Here is a 27,926-nt window from a genome sequence, read left to right as displayed (position 1 = left end):
GGGTAGGAAGCTGGGTCACGAATTGTGGAGGAGAAAGGCTATATCAGGTAAAACAGAAACAAGACTCAGCTCTTGAAGAAAAGATTGGCAGAGATGAGTTCCCTAACTTGGAATCTCGAGCTGTGGGTGAATAAGGATCACTATGTGGAGAGAAAATTAGATAGGAGCTCAAACTTTAACAGATACCTAGATGGGTTACATTTATCCATGAGGTCCCACCACACTGGCGTGACCTCTTTTCAGATCCTATTTGTTCTAAGTGTAGGAACACATTTCTAATACATGAATGTGTCCATTCATTCTTTTACTTAATTTGCCTTTAGTGGAGGCCTGATATGAGCCAGATCTATTTACTAGGCATGTGACCAGATCAATGGTAGTCATGGCAAACATGGTACCAGCTCCAGGGGAGGTGACAGAGGAGCAAGACAGCCATTATGCAAATGCTGTTTTTGTGAATTCTCCTACTTACTGAAGTTTATTTTTAACTCCAGAATCATTTCTGCTGCTTTCAAGATCATTGGTGACCCTGCAAAGAGCTGTGGAAAATTAGAATCACCGGATGTACAAGTACTTGGCTGAAGCTGAACAAGGAGATGGGCTGCCTCCTTGTTTGAACTCTCATTCATGGACGACCACATAATGGAGACAGTAGGTGACCGTGAAATGTAGAGCCAGTAGCTCTGGTGCTGGAGTCAGTCAGAAGGAGTTTGAAACTCAATTCTAGCACCTGTTAGTGGGGCAGCCTCTTTCCTCTTGGAGCAATATTTCAGTATTTGATAAATCAGTGCTTAGGGCATAACTACGGTGAATAATGAGAATCAACTGTAATGAATCCTAAAATAACAAAATGCGGGGAGTTATGGTGGGGCAGCATGGTAAAGCAATTTAATCAGGGGATCAGGAAAGTTCCAGGAAAAAAAAATTATAGTAATATAATACCTGAACCATGAGCAAGAAATATAATGGCAAAGAAGTAGAAAAGAAACATTGTAGGTAGTGGTTCAGAGAGAACACAGATGTGACTAGGACCAGAGCACGTGTGACAAAGGAAAGGGAAAAAAAATAGAGGTTTGGTAGCGACCAAGAAGTTAGTTCATTCATACCATGTATGTCATGTTAATAAATCTTAGCTTTAGCCTCATGACAATGGAAAACTGTTGATGGGTTTTATGTGGGATCACATAAAATCTGGTCAGGTTTTCCTGGCTCTTATTATTCCTGTTTGCCATCACCAATTTGGAAATATAAGACAGGCAGGAATAAGAGGGATTCAGACTTTGTAAATTCAGTGCCAAAATTGGTATTAAAACCAGATCTTGGATAGATTTGTGTACTTTCTTACTCATATTGGGAGTCCCTTCTCTGAAGAAAATGAAAAGAATTGCTAAGTGATTTAAGAATCAGATTGTAAAGTTTACCTAATTTAGCAGATTATTTCTGAAATAAAAGAGCAAATCAATTAACAAATCCTTAAGTGTTATTTTCAAGACAGAAAAACAAGTTGTCTTTCTCAAGTTCAGAACGCAATAAGATTTTTTTCAAGGGTAGGGGGACTAGCATTATTTTCTTCTAAAACTTTTCATCTTTGCCAAAATATAAGAATTATTGTTGCTTCTTTTCCTCATATAGAGAAATCTTCTTTGAAATCTACTAAAGATTATACCAAATTTAAATACATTTTATTAAAGCATAATTTATATCCACTGAAATTCACATTTAGTGAACAGTTTGATGAAATTCACCACCATAAAGATTTTAGAGCATTTTTATTACCCAAAACATTGTGTGGTAGACCTTTGCAGTTCATCCTCTGTCCCCTCTCAGTCTGAAGCCACCAATGATTTGCATTCTAGGACTATAGTCTTGCTTTGTTTGGCAATTCATATAATTGGAATTATGTTATATGGTTCTTTGTGTCTGTTTTATTTCTACTATCATACGTCTTTAAGGTTCATTTCATTAATTTCAGTCTTTTTTTAAATCTGTGATTTACTTTTGGTAATCCATAGTTGTTTGTCTTTAAGTTTATTGATTTTTTTTTCTGTCATATTTGAAATGACAGAAATTTCAATTTTAAATCGGTTTAAGACAGACATTTGAATGATAGTAAATATCATTTAATGTATTTTTTTTATTCAGATATCATAATTTTAATCTCTAAAATTTTGGATTTTTATATCTTGTAATACTATCCTCAATATTTTCATGTTTTCCTTCATTTAATGCATTTGCATGGTTTTTTTCATTTTTTTCATATCCTTGTTGACTCATTCTATCAATTCTGCTGCTTGTTGATTGATTTTTTTTTCCTTCTAATTATAGGTCATTCTTTTCTGCTTCTTTGCATGCTTGGTAACTTTTATGTGGATGCCAAACATGGATTTTACATTGTAGAATATTTTATTTTGTCAGGGATTTTGTTTCCCTTTAAAGAGTAATGAATTTTATTTTGGTAAGAATTAAATTGTCTTGGAATTAGTCATGTTATTTCAAGACTGACTTTTTTTGGATTGAAAAAAAAATTTATCCTGCTATTTTGTAAATTATGGCAGTCTGGGAATGTACATTATGGTGAGAGGCACATTGGTATATGTACACAGGAAAGTTACATCAGATTCATTCCACTGTCTTTCCCCATCCCATTTCTTCTCCCTTCCTTTGTTCCCCTTTGTCAAGACTTGATTTTTAAAGTTTGTTTCAATGAAGCTATTCTTCTGGGGATAACAACCTTATTATGATTTTACTGCCTTTTTGAAAATGCTATCTGATGACCTTTTTATTATGAGGTCTCTTTACTATTGCTACAGGGAACACAAACTGTTTCCAGTCTAAACTCAGAAAATTGTTCTACCTACTGCTTTCTGCTTTTCTGTCCAAGACTTGCAGTGTTTCACCTGATCACCTGCAGGTAAGTACAAAGAGTCAACAGGATTCCCCTGCAGATCCTAGGAGTTCTGTAGGAGTACCTTTCTCCTCTTTGATATTCTATACCACGAGTTCTGCCCCCAAACTCTTGTTGAGCTTTGGTCTTTTCAATTCTGTGAACCACTAGGGTCCATCTTGGTTCCTCCTTCATTCATGCAGTCGCAGGACTAACGAGCTGGTTTCTACTCTCTTCTGTATCACAGTATGAATAATCCTTTGACCAATGTCTGAAAACTCATGTTTCTCAAATTTCATCAATTATTTTATTTGTTTATAGGATAAAAGTAATTTTCCTAACAATCGATCCTTCTTGAAGAGGAGAGAAAAAGAAAAAAAAATTCATTACATTGTCCTTTTTGTTTACCTGCATAATGATCTTTACCATTTTTTTGTTTTGTTTTGTTTTTGAAACTACTTCCTCCTGTTGGTAACCTTCTATCTGAAGAATTTCCTTTGATATTTCTTAAAATACTCTGCTAACAACCAATGTTCTCAGTTTGTTCATCTTAGAATGTCTTTACTTAGCCTTTATATTTGTAGGAGTTTTTATGAATAAAAGACTCTTGGGCTGGGGCTGTAGCTCAGTAGTTAAGTAAGCAGTTTATTTATTTATTTAAAAATAATAAAGATATTGTGTGTCCATCTAAAACTAAAAAAATTTTTTTAAAACATTATTAAAAGACTCTTGATAGTTTTTTCTTCTCATATTCAAAATAGAATATGTCATTCCAACTGCCTCTGGCTTTCATTGTTTCTGATAAGCAATCAGGGATTATCTTATTGAGTTTCCTTTTATGTGATAAGGTATTTTTTCTCTTCCTCTTTTCAAGGTTTTTCTCTTTATGTTTGGCTTTGAGCATTTTTACTATGATGTGTCTGAATTTGGATTTTTCTGAGTTTATCCTAGTTAGAAATAGTTGAGTTTTGTAAAATAATAATAATAATGCTTATCCTCAAATTTGGAAAGTTTTTGCCTTTAATTGTTCAAAGACTTTTTCTGTCCATTTCTCTCTCTTTTCTTCTAGTAATCCAACCACATGTCTCCAAATCTCTTGTTATATTTTTTTCATCCTCCTTTCTCTCTCTATTCTTCATGTTGTATAATCTCTGTGGCTCTGTCTTCAAGATTTTGAGACTTTCTTCTGCCAGTTCAAATGTACTGTTGAGTACTCCAGTAATTATTATAATTTTCAATCCCAAATATATATTCCAATTTGTTTTATTCTATATAATTTCTCTCTTTAGATATTTTCTAGTTGATGAACAATCATCATCATTTTCCTTTAATTCTTAGAGAGTGATCTCCTTTGGTTCTTTGAACATAATTATCACAGCTAATTTAAAGTAATTGCTGAGAAGACCACCCAGCTTATTCAAAAGCATTTTCTATTGCCTTATCTTTTTCCTTTGTTTATTGATCATAGTTTATTGTTTTTCATTGTTGATTTTGTCTCATAAGTTTCCTTATACACTTTACATTGTAGATCGTATATTTTAGCAAGTCTAAGTACTGAATAAATTCATCCTATCTCTTTATATGGTACTGAGTTAGTTCTGGTTATTAAAAATTACAAATTGCATTTGAATAGGCATTCATATTTTACTATTTTCACATAATTTTTCCCATTTGTTCTAACAAATAGTGGAGATAAAAGCATTGTGTGAACAAAGTGATGTCAATGATGTCTGAAAGATTAGAAGTTAAAGGGTATAGGGCTGGTAAGATGTAAAGTTGGTTAATCAGGCCTAGTAGAGGTACACTTAGGATAATTATACTATCCCTCTACCACATGGAATCTTATTTTACATTTATATTGCCATTTAGTCCAGTGTCCCCATAAAATAAATGGTGCTCATTAAGGAGGCCTGGGATTACAGAGGTTCACCATCTTTGTTCCACCAGTTAGGTTTTAAAGTTTCAGGAGGCAATTTCAAGCTATGCTTCCATTTTTTTATTTCCAGTTGGCCTGAAGTACCCAGGTGGGTAGTTTAAAACTTGAAGCCTTTGCAGCCCTTCTGTTTCTAAGTTAAGCTAAATTCTTGCTTTATTTTTTAATAACAAGATTCTACTCTTATGACTTGCTCTCTTTCAATAAAGAAAACATCATACTGTATATGTTCATACACGAATGGGAGCACTGGCCCCCTCACTCATTTACCAGCTTTGTGCCCAATTCCCCAAATGTCAAAAGATAGCAATTTTTTAATAAAAAAATTGTTTCATTTTTTTGAAATATAACAAATCACATTGTACAAGTTTTCAGACTCTTTTTTCCTAAAAGAAGGTTATTGTAAAGTAGAAAAATGCAATATGACATTCTCTCTCTGGAAAAATACATTAGCATCAATATTTCCAAAAGAAATACCCTCCTACTTTAATTAGAGTATTTAAGTGCTGCTTTTTGTTCAGTGAAAACTGATTTTTCTCACATTGGATCTCATTGTATTTGAATATATTTTACACAAGCAAAATAGCTAACTCACATCTTACATGAAAATAATTAATGTTTTTACCTTTTCAGAACATGAAAGAGTTGTTTTGTTTGATTATGAAAAAAATTACCTAGTCCTAAAATATTTTAAGATGCAGAAAATTCTTTAAAATTACTTAAAATGCCATGTTGAAATCTAATCACAACTAACGTATTAAAAACATACTTCGGAGACACAAAAGTACTTTTCAATATTCTTTTATGATTTTTTTCATTCACCATATTCATGCTTACATTTGCATAGTAATAAATATAGAGTGAACAGTACCCTTTTTTCTTGGGCTTAAATAATTTTTGTGTTTTGGGTTCATTTTTTCCACAAATTAGTTTTATTAATATACGGCTATTCAAAGTATGCTGTCATCATTAGGTAATACAGAATCTATTCTTAGTTAATTTTGTTTTTATCGCCTATTCTCATTCTCTGATCTCATCTGCCTCATAAATAGACACACACACACACACACACACACACACACACATGCACACCTACACACACTTATGCTTTTGAAATATATCCTTTGATATGCATGTACTTTTGTACATCATAAAATGTGGGATTTGTAGGTGTTATATTTATGTCGTTTATATCAGCAAACGACAATAAACACAAGCAGAGCGCATCAACACAGTAGAATGCAGCAAGCCACACAGGCATAGATTAATATTCGTAATCCCTCTTCACCAGTGCTTTTCCTTTTGACCTGTTTGGACTACAGCTAATGTGTTGAAAATACCTTTGGCATGGTTTTGCCCCACTATTACACAGATAAGCAAACACGAGACAAAAAGCCAGAAGAATCTTTCTCTGGTATTTCTACATTTTGTTGAAAACCCAAAATTGTTTCTCCATCTGCAACTTATGAAGACATCTCGCTGTCCTTGTTTCTTTAACACAACTCTCCTCTTCTTCGCACCTCTTCCCAGCAGTCATATTCTTCTTATTTCAAGAATAGGACTTATATTTTGTGAGAGTATTTTTAAATTAGAAATTTAACTTTTTTATAGTGTCAATGTTTTTAGTGGGGTCATTAATGTCTAAGTTAGAGTACTTTATATAGAATTTAAAAGTTTTGAAGTGTCTCAATCCCCGGGGCTTACTATTATTAGAACATGAATGTGCAGATGTGTTATCTATTTCTGGAGCACAGGGGATATATTTCCCCTAGGGCTGGACTCCTATGACACCTCCAATCTATACTTGTACACATGTCCCTTGTTGATTTGTGGTATTCATAGAAGTAAATTTGCTGGTTAATAAATCATATGAATGTTTAAATAACACTGAAATTTTTCTCTTTAGAATGGCTCTACTGGTGTAGTTTTCACCAATGCTTTACCCATATCATGATTTCAACAGTGAAATAATCCCATTTTAAGAAAGGAGGTACCTTAACTTATTTTGCTATTTCTCTGTTTGTAAACCTTTATATTTTTTTCTAATTTTTGATATCATGTTAAACTCATATATATGTACATATAAACACACACATATATGTACATTTATATGGAATCCCATGTTTTGACAATATTTTAGAGATTGTTTCCTATAAATGAATGATAAATAGATGATAAAGTAATGAATATATAATTTGTTTTTTACATACTGCCAAATTCCTTTCCACAAAGCTCATACCAATTACAATTCCCACTTCATGTGTTCACTGACAAAATTTTTACTAAATGCCTTGCATTTTCTAAGTATTGTTCAGGCCATGAGAGATTCAACAGAGAATGAACCTCTATTCTTCAAGGAAGTTTTATGGAGAAAGGTAGCTAAGGAAGGATATGATCTCAGTTGGGAACTAGCTTCCACCTCTCCCATAGGAAGTTCTGCAACACAATTACAGCACACAGAATAATAAATTAGAACACAAATTAAATTACAGCAGAATTACAACACAGCACAGAATGACAAATTACAATGCAATTGGTGATAGTTACAGGCAGGTTTGACTTTTTGTAATTCATGTCCGCTGGGGTGAAAGATGGGGAGTAGATTGTTGGGTAAGGAAGTCCCCATTAGGCCAAAACCAAATCCTGATCAAAGGGAGTAGCTATGGTGCTAGAGACCACCTGTATTAAGTCAGCCTTTTCACTGCTGTGACTAAAAGGACCCAACCAGAACAATTGTAGAGGAGGAAGAGTTTATTTGAGGGCTCTAGGTTTCAGAGGTCCTCATCCATAGACAGCTGGCTCTATTCCTCCAGGCTCAAGGTGAGGCTGAGTCACAGTGAAAGAGAATGGCAGAGGGAAGCAGCTCACAAGGTGATCAGAGAGCAGACAGAGAGACTCCGCTTCTAGATACAAAATATATACCCCATAGCCCACCCTCAATGAACCACTTCCTCCAGCCACACCCCTCCTGACTCCAGTTACCAGTTAATCCCATAAGGGATTATTTCACTGATTAGGTTAAGGTCATAAGACAATCATTTCTCCTCCAAATTTGCATTGTCTCATGCAGGAGCTTTTGGGGGACATGACATCTAAACCATGACACCACCAGTCACACTGGAGGAGAAGGACAGCGGCTGTCATTGAAGAGGATCTGGGTGAGTTCCTGCTTTTCAAGCTGTATAAGCTTATCGGATGCATAATTTTTTTTAATGCTTTGAAAACTTCTGAGACCCTCTCTTTTAATGTGAAAGAAGCTGAACAGACTCAGTTTTCATTTCTTTATGTCCTTGGGCTTCTAACAGTTATGAATCACACAACTGTGGGGTTCACCCAAGCCATCCCCACAGGGCAGTGCTGTGAACCACAGAGAGAGTCTGAAACTACTATGAGGAAATGCATGAGTTCGTCTACCTTGTCCTTATCTTTCAGGGTAAATAATATTTACCCCATCATAGGTAAGGAACATCTTAGGCTCTCACTCTTCTTAATGCCAAAATCAGATTTCTACCAACTATGTTCAGTAAGATGAGAAATAAGGACTTTTCAAATTCAATTAAGAAAAGGTAATTGTCAGGGAGGCCAAGGCAGGAGGATCTCGAATTCAAAGCCAGCTTTAGCAATTTAGTGAGGCCCTAAGCAACTTAGTGAGACCCTGTCTCAAAGTAAAATAAAAAAATGAACTGGGGATGTGGCTTAGTGGTTGAGCATTCCTGGGTTCAATTGCCAATACAAAAAAGAAAAAATAATTGAGACTCCAGTATATTACAGACAGAAGCCATCATTACAACTAAAGTGACCAACTGTTCTGGTTTGTTGGGGACTGACAAAGTGTTTCCTGGGACTTTCAGTGTTAAAATTGGGAGCAGCTCAGGCAAATTGAAAGTTAATCACCCTAAGACCCACTTACAAATTTAAACTTAACAGATACTCATTGTTACAAATTATAATTTTAAGCTTTCTTCTCCCAAAGAAGGGATAGTTGGCATCTGGGAATCCGTTGTACATGTTATGACTTTCTAAGTCCCAGGTGTAATTTACCCTGAGTGCCTTATGCTCTCCATCCCACACCAAATGCATCTGCAAAACCCATCTCTGCTGCAGCTAGGATATCACGTGGTCTTTCTCACTCTACTGAACCATGGTAACCTGCACTTTGTGATATGGCACAATCTCATTTTGTATCAGTCACATTTTCTACTACATAATACCTACATCTATATTTCCAGGAAATGAGAAGATGAAATAAATTTAACAAGGAAAACTTTCTGCCACAAAAATCAGTCCTGAAATTGAATCCTGTTTTGTTGATGAGCTTAGCCACCTTATATAAATTGAGTGATTGCTCCAAGAAAATATGCAGCATGTAAACCTACCAGCAATGTTGTCATTTCATTCTTCCCTGATAGATTGAGGGCGGAATGTCAGCAACCCATTTTTAGAAATCGCAAAAATTATAGACAAGGAAGATTACTTGATATAGGAATCTTATCAGGAGTTGCAGGTTGTTACCAACAGTGAGGAAATGACTCTTATACTTGCAAATTAGGGGCTTTATCATTTGCTCCACTGGATCACTGTAAAAATGCCCAGGGAGCCTTTGACTAAGGCATATCTTGTTTCTACATCCTTCTGGAAACATCTATGATGTGGAAAAATAGAAATCAGCTTTGACACTAATATCAGTCTTGACTGTCTTCCAAGACCAAAGTTGATTTATTTTTCTGGGAGAGGACCATGAGAAAGAAACTGCTATTTGCTATTAGGCCACCTACCCCAGCCTCTGGGGACAGCTCATTGTAATATGCTTATTTGTTTTTATCTTAATTTATTAGAATATATAAAGAATAATGCTTCTAAAATCTTCTAAGGAGAATTCAAGTAAATGTATATATTGGAAAGTTTCTTTGATAGGTTAACTTGCTCTTTTACTCATTGTTACAAAATTAAATTTTTCTAGTTGTTTGCTAAATACTAAAATATCCATCAAAGTCTGAAGATTTTTCTTTCTTTCTGACATAAAATTCTAAAGAGAAACAAATATTTATAGTGTATATACACATGTATATATTAATTATTCTGATATCAAGATAACTATTACCCTGTTGAGAGGATGTATAATGCTTAAAATGGACAATGTTACTCTTTCTCTTAATTACTTTCTTGTGAAAAATGAAAAAAAAAAAAATTTCCCAAAAGTTACAATTTTTCTCTAGTGAAAATATTCTCGAAGTGAGCCTTTTGAACTTCTTAATATTTTTAATGCTAACCACCTAAAATCACTGTCCATCTGCATCTGGACCACAGCCTTATTCACGGGTACTGGAAAGACAGAGGAGGAATCAGAAATAATGGACTATTTATTATTAAATAGCACTGACTTCCAAATGCCTTGGTAAACATTGATAGTTTGAGACAAGGGTGTTAGGGGCTTAGAGAAAGAGAGCCATTTATTCTTTCAACAAATATTTATTGAGGGCCTACTGTATGGCAGTTCTTGAACTGCATGCCAGAATTAGGAAAATGAATAAGACACAAAGAAAACCCTGAAAAAAAGTGTGTGCTGTAATGGTGTTAAGAGTTACCATATGTGCTATATGTACAACTGGAGCACATAGGGGTGGGCTCCATTTTGGCTTCATGTTTGAAGATCAGAAAAGCTTCGAAGTTGCCTGAGTGAAATTGTAAGGTAAGTCCATTTTTCTTTGACAGGGGAACAGGAAGAAAGAAAGGAATAGTGGAAGGGTAAAAAAGAAAAGCTCTTATCCCTTAGAGGCCATCGCATGCAAGGGGGTAACTAAACGCTCGCTGAACATGTATTTTACCATGTATTTTACACATCAATTCTGTCTTCAGAATTTAAGTTAGCGCCCTTGGTTCAATAAGGGTGTTTTGCCTTTTGTTGTTAAGGACCATGGAAAAGTAAAATGATGACTGCTTCTTGGTGATGAGGAGGAGGAGGAGCAAAGAACTGTAATTTGATTCTTTTACAAATTGCAAAGCTCTGGCCTCCTTCCTCACTGCAGATTAGATCATGGGAAAAATACAGAGGCATTTTCCACAAGAGGCAAAATAACAAAATTGCGCTTGCTCATTGTCTGGGCTGAAGTAGCACTGTAAATCCAGTGCCCGACATTCTGCATTGTTCTGACTCCTTATCCCAACAGGAATAAAGAACGTGAATACTCTTTTCCTGATTGAAATTGTGCCTCTCGACTCCTGCAGCATTTCAGTGGAGAAAAAGAAAAGACGCTGCCAAACAGGCGCTCGTGGCTGCCACTAGAATAATCAGTGTGGTCCACCCTTCCACTCCCCCCAAGCAATCAGCCAAAAAGAAAAGAGATCAGCTCTTTCCTCTTCCTATGTTCCCCTACTTTCCCAGGAGTGCTCTCTGACAAATGGGGTCTTTGGACTTTTTTTTTGTGATGCCACAATAAAGAAGGGAAACCATGAAAGGGGAATTAGCCAAAGTTGCTAAGTTGTTTCATATGGTCAAATGGTGAGAGAAGGCAAAGAAATAAGGAGGAAAGGGAAGCCACTTGCAGGAGTTGCAGGATTTGAAGGAAGGGGCTAGACCTTGGTAGGAAATTTCAACCAGCTGTGCTGAAACTGGTGTATTCAGATCCCCTCTATGGCTGTCTTGATATACTAGGAATATGTCTGAGCCATTTTGAGTTTAATTTGATTTTTCAGGACTGAATTTCTTTTATCATGCCTGTGCTCCAAGATTGAACCCTCTGGCTCCAGTTCCAACAAGGATTATGATTCTTTGGCAAGTAAGCTGACTGCTCAGCAATAATATTAAATCTGCTCTGTTCAACACAGTAGCCATCAGCCACGGATGGCTTTCAAGTGCTTGAAGTGTGGCAAGTCTGAATTGAGATGCATCCTAAGTGTGACATGCGTACAGGACTTTGGAGACTTAATTTTTAAAAATGATAGTCATTCGAAGGTCCTACTGTTTTTCCTGTTATTAGTTTAAATCATGACAACTCACGGATTTTTCTTTTATTCCTAAAGAATTATTTTACATTTCTGAATATATAAACACAGGAGAAGTATATGGCTGGAACTATCAGTCCTTTCGTTTTATATGGAATGATTCTCCTTAAAATGTTCAATGGTATACTTTTCCCTTTTCTATTTTTGTTAAAGAATTTTTGCAGCCTTTTTGATTAAAAGTTAAAATCAAGTATTCTCAAAGAAGCTACAAGCTTTGAAATTTTATGTATTTTCTCAGTCTTGTTATACTGTTCAAAGAAGCATTGACTTAGAATTGCTGACATAATACCACTGTAGGTAGAATGCCATGTACTCTCCCCAACTATTACAACCTCACAGTGCTACATGCCTTTAACTGTATAATCTGTTCAAGTGTTTTATAGTTGACAATATTGTACCATATCTTTCCTAAATTCTGCTTAGTGACTTCAGTTTTTCGTTTTATGGATGACCTAAATTCTGCAAACTGCCCCTCATCCGATTTTTAAAAGATGTCATTAAAGCACCTATTCATCTCTTTGTAGGACACAATTTACAAGCTGGGCCTCATGGCTCACTTCTGTAATCCTAGCAACTCAAGAGGCTGAAACAGCAGGATTGAAAGTTCAAGCAACTTAGCAAGGTCCTAAGCAACTTAACAAGAACCTGTGTCAAAATAAAAAATACTGATTTTTAAAAAGACAGGACCAGGGCTGTGGCTCAGTAGTAAAGAGCCCCTGAGTTAAATCCCTGGTATCAAAAACAGAACAAAAAAAGAAACAACTTATATATTAACTATATGTTCCTGCCATTATGCTAGGACACTCAGAATATAAAGGAAGTACATAGCATGTTCCCTATTCTATTCCCCTTAAAACTTGCAAGCAAAAAGAAGTAACATCATTTGTGTGTGTGGTGATTGTAGTTGGAGTCACAAAGATTTGGTGGAAGAGTAGACAATTTAAGGTAATAAGGAGGTCATGATGACAGTGGCAGTTGTAACGGAACAGTCAAGAGATTGCCTTGGCTAAGAATAAACTGGGCAAATAGATTGACAGAGATGGACGAACATATGAAAGACTTTGAAGCCAGTATCAGCAGGTTAGATTTGGAAATAGAGTTGCTACACATTTGTAATTTTTCTTTACTACATTTTGTGACTTTGAAATATCAGGGAAATTAGGTGTCTATGGTGACTTTAAATTGTTAAAGAGAAATGTGATAGTTTCAAAGCATTGCTAAATAAATTATGTAAATATAATGAGAATAGTTACCATTTTCTTGGTGAGTTGATCTTTACAAACAGTGCAGAAATTCAGTGAGTGGTAGTGAGGGGAACTAAATGGAGGGAAGGGGAATCAAAAAGGTAGAACAAACAAAAAAAATGCTTCCTCTAAATATAGGGAAAATAAAGTCACTGTGCCCATTTACTTTTAGAAATAAGCAGGGCAGAGATGAGATATAATTACCACTGAAATTTAAAGAGAAGGTTAAAAAGTAAATTATGAAAAGGAACAGAAGCTTTTTTAGTGGAGGGAGAAAGTTTTCTTAAAAGACTAATTGCTTCAAGATTCAGAAGTCTAAATGAAGTTAATGAGAAAGTGCTTAATTGGTATTTAAGAGGTATTTCTTTGAACACTTTTAGTATTCTAGATGTTCCTGCTAAGTGGATTTTGAGCTGTCTTGAATAATTTATAGTAGTCCTTACAAAGTTTTCCTCTCCCACTCACAAGTTTCACTAAAAATGCGGAAAGAGGCCTACTTATTAGAGTGCTATGTCCAAAATTAGAGATTACAGATGGTGCCATCACCCATTCCACAGGCATTCACTGTAGGCCACATGTAAAGGAGTTTAAGAACTACATATAGAAATTTACTTCTTACAGTTCTGATGGCTGGAAAATCCAAGGTCCAGTTTCTGCCAGTCAGTGTCTGGCTAAGGCTGACATTCTTGTTAGTAGACAGCATCTTCTCACTGTGTACTCACAAACTGGGAGTGACAAGGCTGATCTCTGGGGTCTCTTTAACAAAATATTGACCCAATTCCTGGGGGCTCTACCTTCATGACCAAATCACCACCTAAAAGGCCTCACCTCCCAATAGGTTTTGTTATATGAATTTTGGGGTATGTTATGGTTTGGATGTGTCTCCCCAAAGCTCATGTGTCAGACAATGTAAGAAGATTGGATTATGAGAGCCTTAACCAAATCAGTGAATTAATCTCCTAATAGAGATTAACTGAGTAGTAACTGAAGGTCCACAGGATATGGCTGGAGAAGATGGGCATTGGGGGCATAGCCTTGGGGTATATATATTTTGTATCTGGTGAATGGAATCTCTGTCTCTTTCCTGATCATCACATGAGTGGCTTTCCTGCTCCACAGACTTCTGCCATGATGTTCTGCCTCATCCCAAGCCCCAATGGATGGAGATGACTGTCTGTGGACTGAGACTTCTGAAACCATGAGCCTCCAAATAAACATTTCTTCCTCTAAAGTTGTTCTTGAAAGGCTTTTTAGTCACAGCAGGAAAAAAAAAAATGACTAAAACAGGGTGACACAAAACATTCAGGCCATAGTACTCAGTTAAGTGGAAAATAGTATCAATGGAACAGGGTACCTCCTCAATTATGGATAAAATACGACAGCCGCAGAGGAAGCAGTTAAAGCAATCTGGCCTCCTCAGTGCAACAGAGCAAATTCATAGGTAAACTTGGAACAAGTCATTGTTCACAGAATAGGCATTTGAATGACACCTACTTTTGTTGCAAATGAAAAATGAGGATCATTGGTGAATTGATTTACTTCAGAGTCCCAGGGCCTACAGAAGGAAATAAATCATAACCCTGTCCTTAGAGACCTAAAATTAAGCAGAGCAATTGGAATGAGTCAGAATGGCCCCAATCAAGACCTACAGAACAGAATGACCAATAAAATGAAATAAAATAACCTTAAGAATTGAAATTGAAATTTCTTGAGTTAAAAATAAATCTAGAGTAGATAAGGGTTAATTACTCATGGTCAAGTTCAAGTGTTAATTCCATCACCACTAGAATGGAAACTCCCTTAAGCCAGAAGTTGCTTCTGGTTTTGCTAATTGCTGTCATTTCAGGACCTAGAAGACCACTTGCAAATTGTTGAGGTGGGAATTACCTTAATCCAATTGTAGATTCTAAGAATCCAGTGAGATGGACTATCTCAACTGCTCACTATTTGTGTATGTCCTGTCTCTGTGTCACACCAATCTTTTTCACTACGGATGTGGCTATGAGGACCCAGGTTAAAGGAGACAGAAGAAAACAGAAGATGCCTGAAACTTGATCTATCAGAAATGTCTGGGATCAATGAACCTGAACTAAAACATAATCATCGTCTGAGTCATGGAGCACAGGTTGACCGTTACTGTATTCTTTTATTCCAGTCTCTAAGTTTAAATAACACCAAAACAACTCTAGGAAATATCTCACACAGCTACCTTATTATTTAGATATGTGTCTATTTGTCAAAGTAAACAAGTTTGCATTAATATACATGTGTATACAATAGAAATGAGTGTTATATTCATGTTCTTTTTATATATATTTATTCTTAAAATAACACTAACTGAAACACTTAGACTACCCTAACATTGCAGCTGTGTGAGGAGTAGGCATGACTTGGAATCTATATCTTTAACAAAACCTCACCAGTTCTCCACTAACACCATAACACCTGATTTGAAAGGCTATGGAGAGGTATTTTACATTCTTAAGCAATAGGAAAAAAGTGTTTGCCAGAAGCATTTGCAGAAGGTCAGCGTGTGAAGAAACAGTGTGAACCTGGGGACAGTCACAACTATAAGCAAGGTATTCACTATTGGTAGGATCCAAAGGAAAAGTAGTTGGAGGGAAGAGAGGGAAAATGTGACCACTGGAGGTTCAAGGGAAGGACAGAGAGCTAGGGCAAGGTTGGAAGTGTAGAAATGGGCTTGGTAATTGACAAAAGAAACAGGACTCAAAAATACAGGTAAATAGGGAAGAGGGTTGCTTGATATGAAAAGGGAGGTGCATTGAAATAATGTCATTTCTCCTGCACCCCTCTTTCTTTTTTAAGTTTAAATGATAGCCTTGAACACAGATGTTTCAGGCACTAAAGTGAAATGAGGGTTAAGAGACCAGGGTGCTGTGCCTTGGAGTTTCAGCATGCTTTATTTCCTGCTGTACATTTAGGTTTTTAGGTTTGTTACTTTTAACTGTGCCATATCGCTGATGTGTATTTTTAACTTTTGTTGCTTCTATCAGTCCTTGTCATCTCTGAAGAGCTTCTCCATTTCCAGAGACTTTATTGTGTTTTTTAAAAAAAGAGCAACTAACAAGCACCTAGTAGTACATTGGGCCCTGTGGCCACTCAATAAACACTTGTTTCCAAACTGCCTGCCTGAAGTGGTCTTCAGGAACACAGGCCATAAACTCAACAGCCTTAAAAATAACAGACAGTGGTATCTGGAAGGTATTCCCCATGAAGATTTGTTAAATACATAACTGATATCAGGAGACATCAGCTTCTTGTGACCTACTTAACACAAGTATACTTCAGTATCTGGTATGCCCATGTGTGGTAGAGTGAACTCAAGTCATATTGACGCCTCTGCACCAAAGACCTGTATGAAGCTTAGAAAAAGACAGCAGGAGGAGAAGTAGTTGATGGTTGCAATCTGGGTTGCAAAAAAGATAGAAAGCCTGGGTTGAGATGCTGAGATAATAATGAATTTGAATAGAGTTTGAATTGACAATTTAATCACAGAAGTTGTTAGGAATGTATGAGAAGTAAGGGAAATTGGAAGAATGAGAACAGTTACATATATAAAAATAACAACCATTTTCCCATTAGTGTCCTTTCTTGAGTAGAAGTTTGATCATGCTACTTCTTTGCTAATGTTCTACAATTAACAAGAAAAAAAAAAACCTCTAACATGAAATTTAACTTTGGGATGAATAAGGCTTTCTAAACAATAGAAGACATAAAGAAAGAACAATAGATTTAACTACACAAATCTTTAAATGTTTTACATAAAAAGTAAAGGTCAGCTAAAATTGAGAAATGTATTTTCACATACTCACTGTGAATTCGTCAATACATAAAGTATCTCCAGAAATAATACAAAAACTACTCAACAAAAAGGTTCAAGAATATTTCTAATTAAGGAATATAAACTAAAACATTTTACCTGCCAAATTATCAAAAGCATTTTTTATAATAAGAGCATGGGGTTTAGTCATACTTCATAACAGGAAAAAAAAAGATGAGCTGATTTGTCTATAATCAGAATAATAATGTCACAAAAACCCGGCTTCCTCCTTTGCCTCTTAGCATGTCACACAAACCCCTCCAGATTGGCTTCTGACCACAGCTCCTTTCCAAGCTATTGTCTCCCCAAGATGACATTTGCAGTTCTCCAAAGAGGCCATGATTTTCCCCAGGCCTGTGTTTAAGAGAACCCAAACTAGAATGTAGTGTTCCAGGTTTGTTCACCTGGCAAATTCTTAATGACTCACCCTCAGTGTCTCAGTGTCCCTCCTCTTCTACATCTTCTGCAAGCGTCCCATTACCTACTTCCTCCCACCATCTCAACAAGGAAACTCTCTCACTCTTTTACATCTTAACCATGTTTCATGATTTCCATATTTTATGCCACATTTCAATAATTCATTTATGTGTCTGTCTTCTGAATTAAATTATAGGTTGCTTGAGAACAGGGATAGTGTTTTAGTTACATCTGTATTCCAAGTTTCTACCGCAGAGCTTCATAAGAGAAATTGTTCACTGATGTGAGTTAAAACTTTAGGGCTCTGCTAATGGCTTCAGTGCAATATCCATGTATATGAAGCAAAACCACAACCTTAAAACGAGATCATTACATGCGTGCGCACATGTGCACATACACACATACACACACACACACACAGTGTTTCCTCTATAGGTGTCTAGTGTAGAATATTTGTTAAATGTTTCATATATAAGCAATTCCATCAAAATATTTGAAAATGTAAAATTATAATGACTATTCACAAAAGTAAACCCTCAAACTCAAGAAACCTAAGGGCTCAATTTCCCTCACTCTGGAGCTAGCATTAGGGAAACATAAACAGACTCAATGGCTCACTGAATAGTGCTGCAACAAAACCCAATCCTTAATGCCCTCATTTGCTTCACTGGGCTTCATGACTTGCTCAAATACCAGACACTTAAATTTGGTTACTTTCACCCACACTTTCTTTTCACCAGAAAACATTATTTTTCTTCCATGAAAACAAATTTCTGATAAGATTTCATTTTATACCAAGGGATTTTCATCCTTGGTCTTCACACAGTTAGATTCTCAGATTGATTATCTCTTTATATTCTAGATGATATGCATCTTAAGATGTGCTTTAAAGATATGGTAAAAGAGTGTCTTACATATCAATGATTCTTGGTGAATGTGTTCATATAAATTCGTATTCCACTAGAGAAACATCATCCTGAAACTATCATGGCTTTTAACATTTTAAACAGTGTAGAAGAAAAAATACTGCACAAAATATAGTTGATGATTTTTGTATTCATACAGAGGAAGTCAATTAATTGAAATATTCTGATTGATTCAGGGCCACCCATATGAACATATATTATTTTGTGCCCTAATTCTTTTAAGTCAGTTATTATGCATACAAACATATCCCCAAGTATTTTGAAATCTGCCTCTACACTAGGGAATACCAAATTATTGTTTTTACATTTTTAACTTCCTTTGCTTCTAGCTGAAATGCATTTTTACTGTTACAGGTTGAGTATTCCATATCTAAAATACTTGGGACTGAAGGGTTTTAGATTTGGGGATATGTGCAATATTTTTATTTGTGGTGTTGTGTCAAAGTTTTAAAAGCTTAGGAGCACCTGAGATTTGGGAAATTCAGATTTAGGGATGCTCAGCCTGTACTAAATCAGCCTTTAGCTGCGACCATTACAAACGTAATTGCAAAGGTGTTTTTTCCATATTTCTAACTCAATCAACTTTGGAATTCCTGGAGATTGCTTAATTCACCAGCCTCTGTACACACGTGTCCCTTTATTTAACCTGTGTGTCGGGGTTTCCCAGACTGGCTGGCCAGGTTGATATCTGATCAAATGAGTCCTTTAGGATACCAACAGAAATGGAGTTAGGAGGGTAAAATGTTTATTGTACAGTACCTCCTGGGAGTGTAAAGCCTGGACAAGGAGGGTCCAGACTGCCATACAGATCTGACACGTTCTTGGCCCAGTCAACAAGGACCTGTGAATCTTATGCTGGTCAGGAATGGCTGGGCCTAGCGCCTGGCCAATTAGGCTATGGATTCTCTGGGAAGAATGTGGCCTCCACTAAGCACTAAAATGGATATTGAAGACAAGGAAAGCTGGAGGTTGTCAGTGACTACATTCTTACAGTAGAAAGGCAAGTTCTTTCTTAGAGAGATCCAAACAGATGTACCTTCAGCCACACCAGCACATGCACCATCTGGAAACTCAACTGACACTTGTTTAGAACCTTCTGTTGTTTAAGACAATGCTCAATAAACATTTTTTTACATAAATCATTTTTGTGAATGCAGGTATACATTTTGGATAATTTCTCACAAATCAACAGAAGGTTTAATATTCTCTATAAAGCTTGGTCCATTTTGTAATTTTATCAGCACTGTGTGTTGCTATTTCCTCACAATCTTGCCAACAAGAGTGTCTAGAGAAAATATCTTTAGGATTTTACCAATATGAAAGAATCCAAGAAGATTTAATTTTGGTTTGCTATCATTTAATAATCTTGAGCATCTTTTTTATTCAGTATCTTTTATCATCCTTTCTTTCTGATGAATAGCGTATTCATTTTCTTAGCACATTTTTGGGGGGGAATATTATTTTTTTCTTAAATTAACATATAAGGGATCTTTATGTGCTGGAATTATTAGCTTCTCTTCTTTTGGAGTGAGAAATTTCCAATTTGTTATTTATCTTTAGACATGGGCTTTTGGCCATATCGAGTATTTCTGTTTTCACATAGTAAAATTTGCCAATCGATTCTTTTATGGCACCTGAACTTAAAAACTTAACTTAATTGACCTTCTCTATAACTATATTAGGTTACAATACAATTTTCTCAGGTTTTCTTTTGCATTTTTATCATTTTCTTTTTTGCATTTAAATCCTTATGTATTCATTTATACAAATATGTATTGTTCTTTCCTTGATTCTATTTATTCAATCATGGTTTAGTCCACTGATTTAAAATGTAGCCTTTGTAATATCTGAATTTTCATATGTGTATGTGTCTATTTCCAGATTTCCGATTCTGTTCCATTGATGTAGCCTTCTCTTCAAGGTTTCTTTTATTTGTTTGTCTTGTTTTTTTTTTCCTTTGTGTATTTGAAATTTAGAACCATCGTGTTCTAAAAGTTGGTATTTTTATTGTGATTACACTAAATATGTTCACTTAGGAAGAACTAACAACTTTAATTTTTAATCTTAAACAGGAACATATGTATTTCTTTTGTTTAACACAATCCTATGTGCTTCAAGAATGTTTTAGGTACTTTTTTACATATAATTTTACATGTTTCTCATCAAGTTAATTACTAGGTTTTTTACATTTTTGTTCTTTATGTGATTTTCTGCTTGATTTTTATCTTCTACTTAGTAGTTTTTATATATGAAAGTTATTTATTTGTGAATGTTAGTTTTAGTATCTCCTACTTTATAGGATCCTCTTATTTTAATTGGTTTTTATTTATCTTATATTTCCAGTTTTACAGCAATTGGTATATATACTATACATTGTATATATTGCATATATTATATATTCCACAAATGATATTTTATATTGTGCTATATTATAGCTACAATTTTAACTCATTTCCAATTTTTATATTTCTAACAGAGTTTTTCTGATCTGGTTACATTGGGTTACAAGTAGCATATTATCAAATAATACCAGTGATAGCTAATAGCTTGTTTTTCCTAACTTTAGCAGGAATTTCTCTTTTAAATCTGATGCTGACTTTGGAATTGATTATACACAGAATCTCTCTCTCTCTCTCTCTCTCTCTCTCACACACACACACACACACACACACACACACACAACTCCTATAATTATCCTCCAATTCCTATTTGAAAATAATTTCAATTTACCAGAAATGGATTACATTTTGTCAAATATCTTCAGTATCTGCAATAAAATCATGTTCTTTTACATAACATATTCAATAAAAGATTTCTTAATATTAAAACATCCTTGTTTCTCTAGAATAAAATCCTCTTATTCAATTTCTATCACTCTTTTTATGTGCTGCTAGATTTTATTTTGAATTTTTAATTAATATGCATAAAAAAGTCTGCTCTTTTCTCAGATTTTCTGCAAACTACTTGCACTTCTTTTTAAAAAGTATTGGAAAGTTTTTCTACATTTTCCACAATCAAGAAAAGATTCAGTGACTTTGGAATTAATTACTCATCAAAAGTTGGTAAAATTCCCTAAAGCAACTGGACAAGAAATTTTGGAAGATTAACTCATTGACAACTGGATATATTTGTGGAAACATATATTTATTCTTTCTTTTCTGAATAAGTTTGAAAATATTTCTTAGAAATTTTCCCTTTCATCCAAATTAATAAGATATGTTCAGAGATGTTTTAAAACATTTCTTATAAGCTTTTATTTCTTTAATTTATGAGGTTTTATTTCCTGTTATGTCTGTTCTATATATTTGTCAACTGTCAGTTTGTAATTAGCTTGTTACTACTTGTTAATAAATTAACTTATGTTTGTTATATCATTTAAATTTTTTCTAATTTATTCAAATTTGTTTCATATTCACTAATGTTTTCTGGGTTTTATTCTTTCTTTTATTTTCATTTTTCGAAACTTTAGAGTCAAGTAACTAAGTTATATTTCCACACTTTTATTGTTAAATGATAACAGAAAAGGCTGTAAGTTTCCTTTTGTACATGGCTTTCATCATATTCTATAATTTCTCTTTTTCTTTGTATTTCCCTTTGAACCAAAATTTGTTAAAATAGACATTTTACAATTTCTTATTTATTACTAATTTCTTGTTTTATTCCATAATGTTCAAATAATATTACTTATACTATTATATTGTTTGATTAATTGAACTTTTAGTTTTTTGAAGTTGAAAATTACTATGGACCCATGAAAACACACGTTCATCATCTTCATCTTTCTACTATTACATTTAAGCTTTCTGAATCTTTCTTTTTTTCAGTAGCCAGTCCCACTTTGTGCAGCACATGACCATAAAAATGACTACATTTGTACAAATGAAATTGTACAAAGAATTGTAAAGAGTCAACTGGAAAAACTGCATGGTTCACTGACTTTAAAAATACTTTATCAAAACATTAAAAACTCTCTTACTATGTTATACATGTATAGGGAAGTGCAAAATTATAAAACAGTTTTAGTATAGTATAATTAAAACCTTCAAAACATTGAGAATCGTTGCCCACTTCCCACACGCAGCGAGGGATTCAGGGTCACTCCCCATGAATTGGGCTGTCAACTAAAGGACCACACAAACACCTTTTTTCAAGAGTTGGGAGGGCTCTGTGGCCTCAGGGGTCAGCTCCTGCACTGGAGGGCAGGAGGAGCAAGGGAGGCAAGAGACAAGAGAGCAAGCGCACCCGAACCCCTGCTTTTATTAGAAGGAAGACATTCAATAGGAAATTTCATCCCAATAAGGCAAGGCATTGTGTCACAACAAACAGTCGGGTGACGCCCAATTCCAGAGCTGTGCTTCCTTGCCCAGCGAAGGGGAGGCCCACTTGCCTCGCACTGCCCTGAAGCCAGTTCCCCACCAGCAATTACTCAAGGGGCACGCTCAGCTCCTGTTCAGGGCAGCCCCTGGCAGCAAATTAAAATGTTTTACTTAGTAAAAAACTTATCAAGAGAAATGTGAACAGTGCTTTACCTATTTTCACTGTGCAGATTAGTTACAGCACAAGCATTTATTTCTAAGACTTGTCATGGTCTAAGTTTGAATCAGCCTCCAATTTTCAATTCTTTCACTCCCAGTGCTGTAAAGATGCCTCTGAGATTTCTTTTAATGTGAAGATTTTCATTGGCGTCACTTCCTCTGGGACTTCTTCATCCTCACCACAACCTTACTTCCCTCATCTATGCCAACGTCTGATTCCACAAAGTTCTCTGGCTGCACATACCAGAATCTCTCAAACTACAAGTGGCAGCATTTCCGAGGTCAGCTCTTTTTTTCCCATAACTTCCATTTACATCAATTCACATTTCTCTTTAGAATCTTTATCACTTTTCATTTCTGAACTTTCTTCATTGTTGGTTGATTTTCCTCTTTTGATTATCTATTTTTGTAACCATCATGTAGGTTTATCCCTGAGAGAAAAGAAGACAACTCAACTATAAAATTTGCGATCTGAAATCAGAGATGCTTTGTGACCAATGACCAACAAACCTTGAAATAAGCAACATGATTAATCGATGATCATTATGTGTATTTGTAATGTCCTATGGATCCATGAAAACACATTCCATGTATGCATGAAAGAAAGGGCTAGTAGCAAAATTTTTGTCTATCTCATGCAAATGTTCACAGTTATTGTAACAGAAATTCCAAAGCAGGTAGTTAGAGAACTTGTGCTCTGCATAATGGCAACTAAACTGTGTGCACATGAGAACCATCCAAAGCAATGGTCTTCCAATGATTTATCCACTTTCAATGTTTTGGACTAAGAGAAGTGAATTAAAGTCTCATTATAATTTGTGTTTTCCATTGTTCTAATATATTCTGAAATTTTTGCCCTACAAAGGTTTTGCTATCAAATGATCGATATCAACATTGTTATTTTAGCTCTTAGGTTGTTTGCCCTTAAGTCTATGATCATTGCTGTCTTTCTGTTTGCATTTATTAGCTATACCTCTGTCTATCATTTCACTTTTAACATTTATGAATCCTTTGTTTTCGTTGTGTAAAGTATAGAAACCAATTTTGCTTTGGTTCTGAATCAAAATATTTTACAGGCAAATTAATTCCATTTATGTGCCTGCAAGTGATATGTCTAATATGAGTTGGTTATTAACTGGAAGCAATATTTTCTTCTGTTGTACCAGTTATGTACTTGCAGCTCCTCCTCTGATAAGGGTTTATATTTTATTATTGTGGCAGTTTCTCAGGTCAAGAATAATAACAGTTCTTATCAAAATCAAATATCTTAATGCGATGATCAAAGCTATGGTTTTGATTAATATGTAAATTAAGATATATAATTGAACATTTTAGTTATGAATCTTAAGGTTATTCTGAAATTGATAATTCATAATTGAATCTTACCTTTGATTCCAGCAATATTGGCAGGTTTTATATTTGTTGACTATTTCAAGAGAGATGGATAATTGCTATTGTTAAGAACCTCAGTTTTAATGATATATAGACTTCAGATTCTCAGCTTACATTTTAGGTAGTTGTGATAAAAATGTATATCATCTGTTACTACAGGAGCTGTTTTGTAGTCAGAAAGTACATAAATTTTGGGAAAAATAAGTTGATTTTTTTTCACTATCTTCTAATAACTTTTTTCTTTGTTCTTCTCTCCCCTTCTAGAAACACCTATCTCCTCTTCTGACCGCATTCTTCTGAGTCTTCATGATTCGCTGAACTATCTATAATTCCCTGCTATGATGATACATTTTGAACTTTCTCAAAATTACTGATCTACCAATTTAGTCCCTGGTTTCCATTTTGGGTGTTTGGCAGTCAACATCTTATTTCTAACAAATAATTCATTCCCTTTTCATAATAAGCTGTATAGGTTTAAATTTTAGCCTAAAGAGCTCACCACTTGGGAATGAATTTTTTAGTATTAATTCACTTTTTAATATAATTTATGCACCTTGTACAACATTCAGAAAGTATTCAACACTGTAAAAGAAAAGCAGGGAAAAGATAACAGAAATTCCAGGTAGGCATGTAGGGAAAAATGTAGAAGTAAATAGGAGGTTTTTTTTCATCCTAAAGTCACATTATTTTAATTAAATAGAATCTAGATTTAGTCAAAATTCTATCAATATATTCACTTATCTGACCCTCTAAAAATATTTATTGAGCCTCCATCTGATGCCAGATTATGATAAATACAGACAACACCATGGCATATGACCCAATCCCTGCCCAGGTATAAAGACAGCTGCTTGTTGTGTGGGTTGGCAAGTTTTAAGAAGAAAGGTGGTACAGAGTACCATTTAAAAACTGTATGGTAGGGACACTACAACCAGCAAAAAGCAACTACAGAGTTTCAGAACTGCAAAGCAGAAATGTACAAAAAGCACAGCCATAACATGGAATGAAAATGGAATTTTTAAGAGAAATGAGGCTGAAAAGTGAAGAAGGTCTAACTTTTATGTCCTTCTAAGTAATTTAGTTTTTATCCTTAAGGCATTGGAAGGCTGTGGATGGATTGTAAGCAGGTCAGTGACATGCTTTTCTATAAAGACAGCAAAGTAAAGAAGTGGTATTGAAGAATGACTTTCAACTGCCTGGTTCAACTTCAAATTTGTTATTGCATAAACCTTAAGACTTCTTTTCACTAATGAATGGTTAAATTGTCTCCTGATGATTGGTTCAAAAAGTAGTGGCATTTTAAGTACATCAGACTTCTCACAGGTAGCTCCTTTAACCTTGTCCTTAGAAGAGCTTAAAACTCCAGCCCAGAGACTTTCTTTGTCAGAAATCTTTTACTCTCATTCTACCTGAAATTTTCCCCCACCTCCTGTCTTTCAAAACTTCTTTACAATTATCTTAAGAACTAGCTTCCAGCAGAAGTCTTTTTTACTGCCTCTATAACACTTGTCTTTTATTGCCATGTATGGTACCCTGTAGTCTGTAAGAGTTGTCTGCAGCTATTAAAAGTATGTGTAATATCAAGAGTAACTCTTGATCCTTTAAACTCGGTTTTCATGCATTTTTTTTCAAAGACTAAAACTTAATAAATGCACCAGTGTCGTTTTCTTTATAACTCTGTGGCTGTCAAATTCCTTCACCTCTCTCTATATTAGTTTCCTCCATAAATAAAACTAAGAAGTTGATATGAATCAGTTCAAACCCTGTGACTTGGAGCTTTAGGATTCTTCCCAGGGATGCTTCAGGAGTCTTTTAAGAAGATGGGAGACCAGAGAAGCAGGTCTCCTTTTTCATCTTTTACTTCAAATAGCTTCAGCTATTTTCCTACCTATCTTATTTGTTTGGATTTCATATAAGATTTTTTTTTTTTTGAAGAACACATTAATCAAGTAAAAAGAATTGGAAATAAGTCAGACTCAGAAAATCAAGGATGAGATGTTTTCTCTTATATGTGGACTCTAAAGCAAAATAAGGGAAAGAAGGTGGTGGGGGAGGGGATCAGATATCAAAGATGTAGGGAAGGTCAGTGGAGTAGAAGTAGGAAAAAGAGAAAGAGAAGGAGAGAAGAAGGAAGGGAAAAGGAAAGAAATATGGAATGAATTTAATAGAATCATACTATATACATAGATAAATGTACCAAAGGGGATATCTCCTTTATGTGTATATAGGAAATACTAATCAAAAATAAATGAATAAAGGAGTTAAAGGAAGATCAATAGTAGAGGAGAAAGAAGAGGGTGATGAGGGGAGAAGAAGACAGAAAAGGGGAGGGAGAATGGGGATGGAAATATGTCAAAAGAAACCCAGGACTCCCTAAGGTCCATTTCAGCTCCCACATGTTACCTTCTGTATTTCTTCTGGCTTTTTTCCCCCGATACACTTACACTGCTTATGTGTTTGTCCTGTGTATCAGAATGTTGTGTCAGAGATGAAGAAAAGGACTCAGTAAATGCCTTTAGAGGAAAGAGTGAAAGGATGAATTAATTGGCTTGCTGATTTCACCCTTATTATTTATCAATAGCCACTAAGTTCTAGGAACTTTCCAAGACAGTGGAGACTATTGAAAACTCAGATACTTGCCTTCCTGGAATGACCAGCCAGCTGCACCTGTGCATTAGGCAACAGTGGTTAATTAACTAATGCATTGCAGGTATTTTAAGTCTTAGGACCTTTAGAACTCTATCCTTGTCCTCTAAGATTTTATAGTCTGCAAGAGAGTAACATGTCAATAATAATTGAAATAAAAATTGATGTTTCTGGCTTATTTAATTTAGCATAAAGTCCTCAAGTTTCCACCACATTGTCACATATTACAGAATTCCCTTTTTAAGGCTATCAATCCATTGTGTGTATACCATATACATATCATACTATATACATATATAAATGTACCAAAGGGAATATCTCCTCTATGTGTATATAGAAAGTACCAATAAAAAAATAAATAAATGAAGGAGTTAAAGGAAGATCAATAGAATAGATCTATCCACCTCTTGATCGACCTTTACTTTTGTTTTTACACCTAGCTATTATAAATAGAGCCCATTGAATATTTTGGTGCTAATACCTCTTCAAAACACTGCTTTCAAGTCTTATTGATAAATACCAGGTAGTGGGATTGATGGACCGTTTGGCAGTTATATTTTTTAAAAAAATTGAGGAACCCTCATACTAGATAAATGTAACATGATTCCACTTAATAGGCTATCTAAAATAGCCACATTTATAGAATCAAAGGGTAGAATAGTAGTTATCAGGTACTTGTGGGAATTATATTGGGATTATATTATATTGGAATTATATTATTGGGAATTACCAATAAAAGGCATAAAGTTTCAGCCAGGTGAGATAAAGAAAACTCTAGACTTGTGTGGTATAACATTGTTCCTATAGTCAGCAATAATAAATCACACCTTTAAGATTACTTAGAGGATGCTAAGTGCACATTAGCTTTTCTTACCATAGTAAAACATAAGTAACTACCATCACAGAATAATGAAGAAAGTGCTGTGATGTTCAGAAAATGGAGTTAACTTAAAAATAAGTAACCAGAAAGGATTCATAAGCATATCTACCAAATGAATTCTTTTTTTTTCAGTTTTGCAGAGATACATGACAGTAGAGTGAATTTGACATATTACCAATTGAGTTCTAAAAAGTGAATTGGAGTGTGCTGTGTACAGTGAATCTTT

The sequence above is a fragment of the Callospermophilus lateralis genome, chromosome 8 (assembly GCF_048772815.1).
Source record: "Callospermophilus lateralis isolate mCalLat2 chromosome 8, mCalLat2.hap1, whole genome shotgun sequence".
NCBI lineage: Eukaryota > Metazoa > Chordata > Mammalia > Rodentia > Sciuridae > Callospermophilus > Callospermophilus lateralis.
This window is presented reverse-complemented; position numbering follows the sequence as displayed.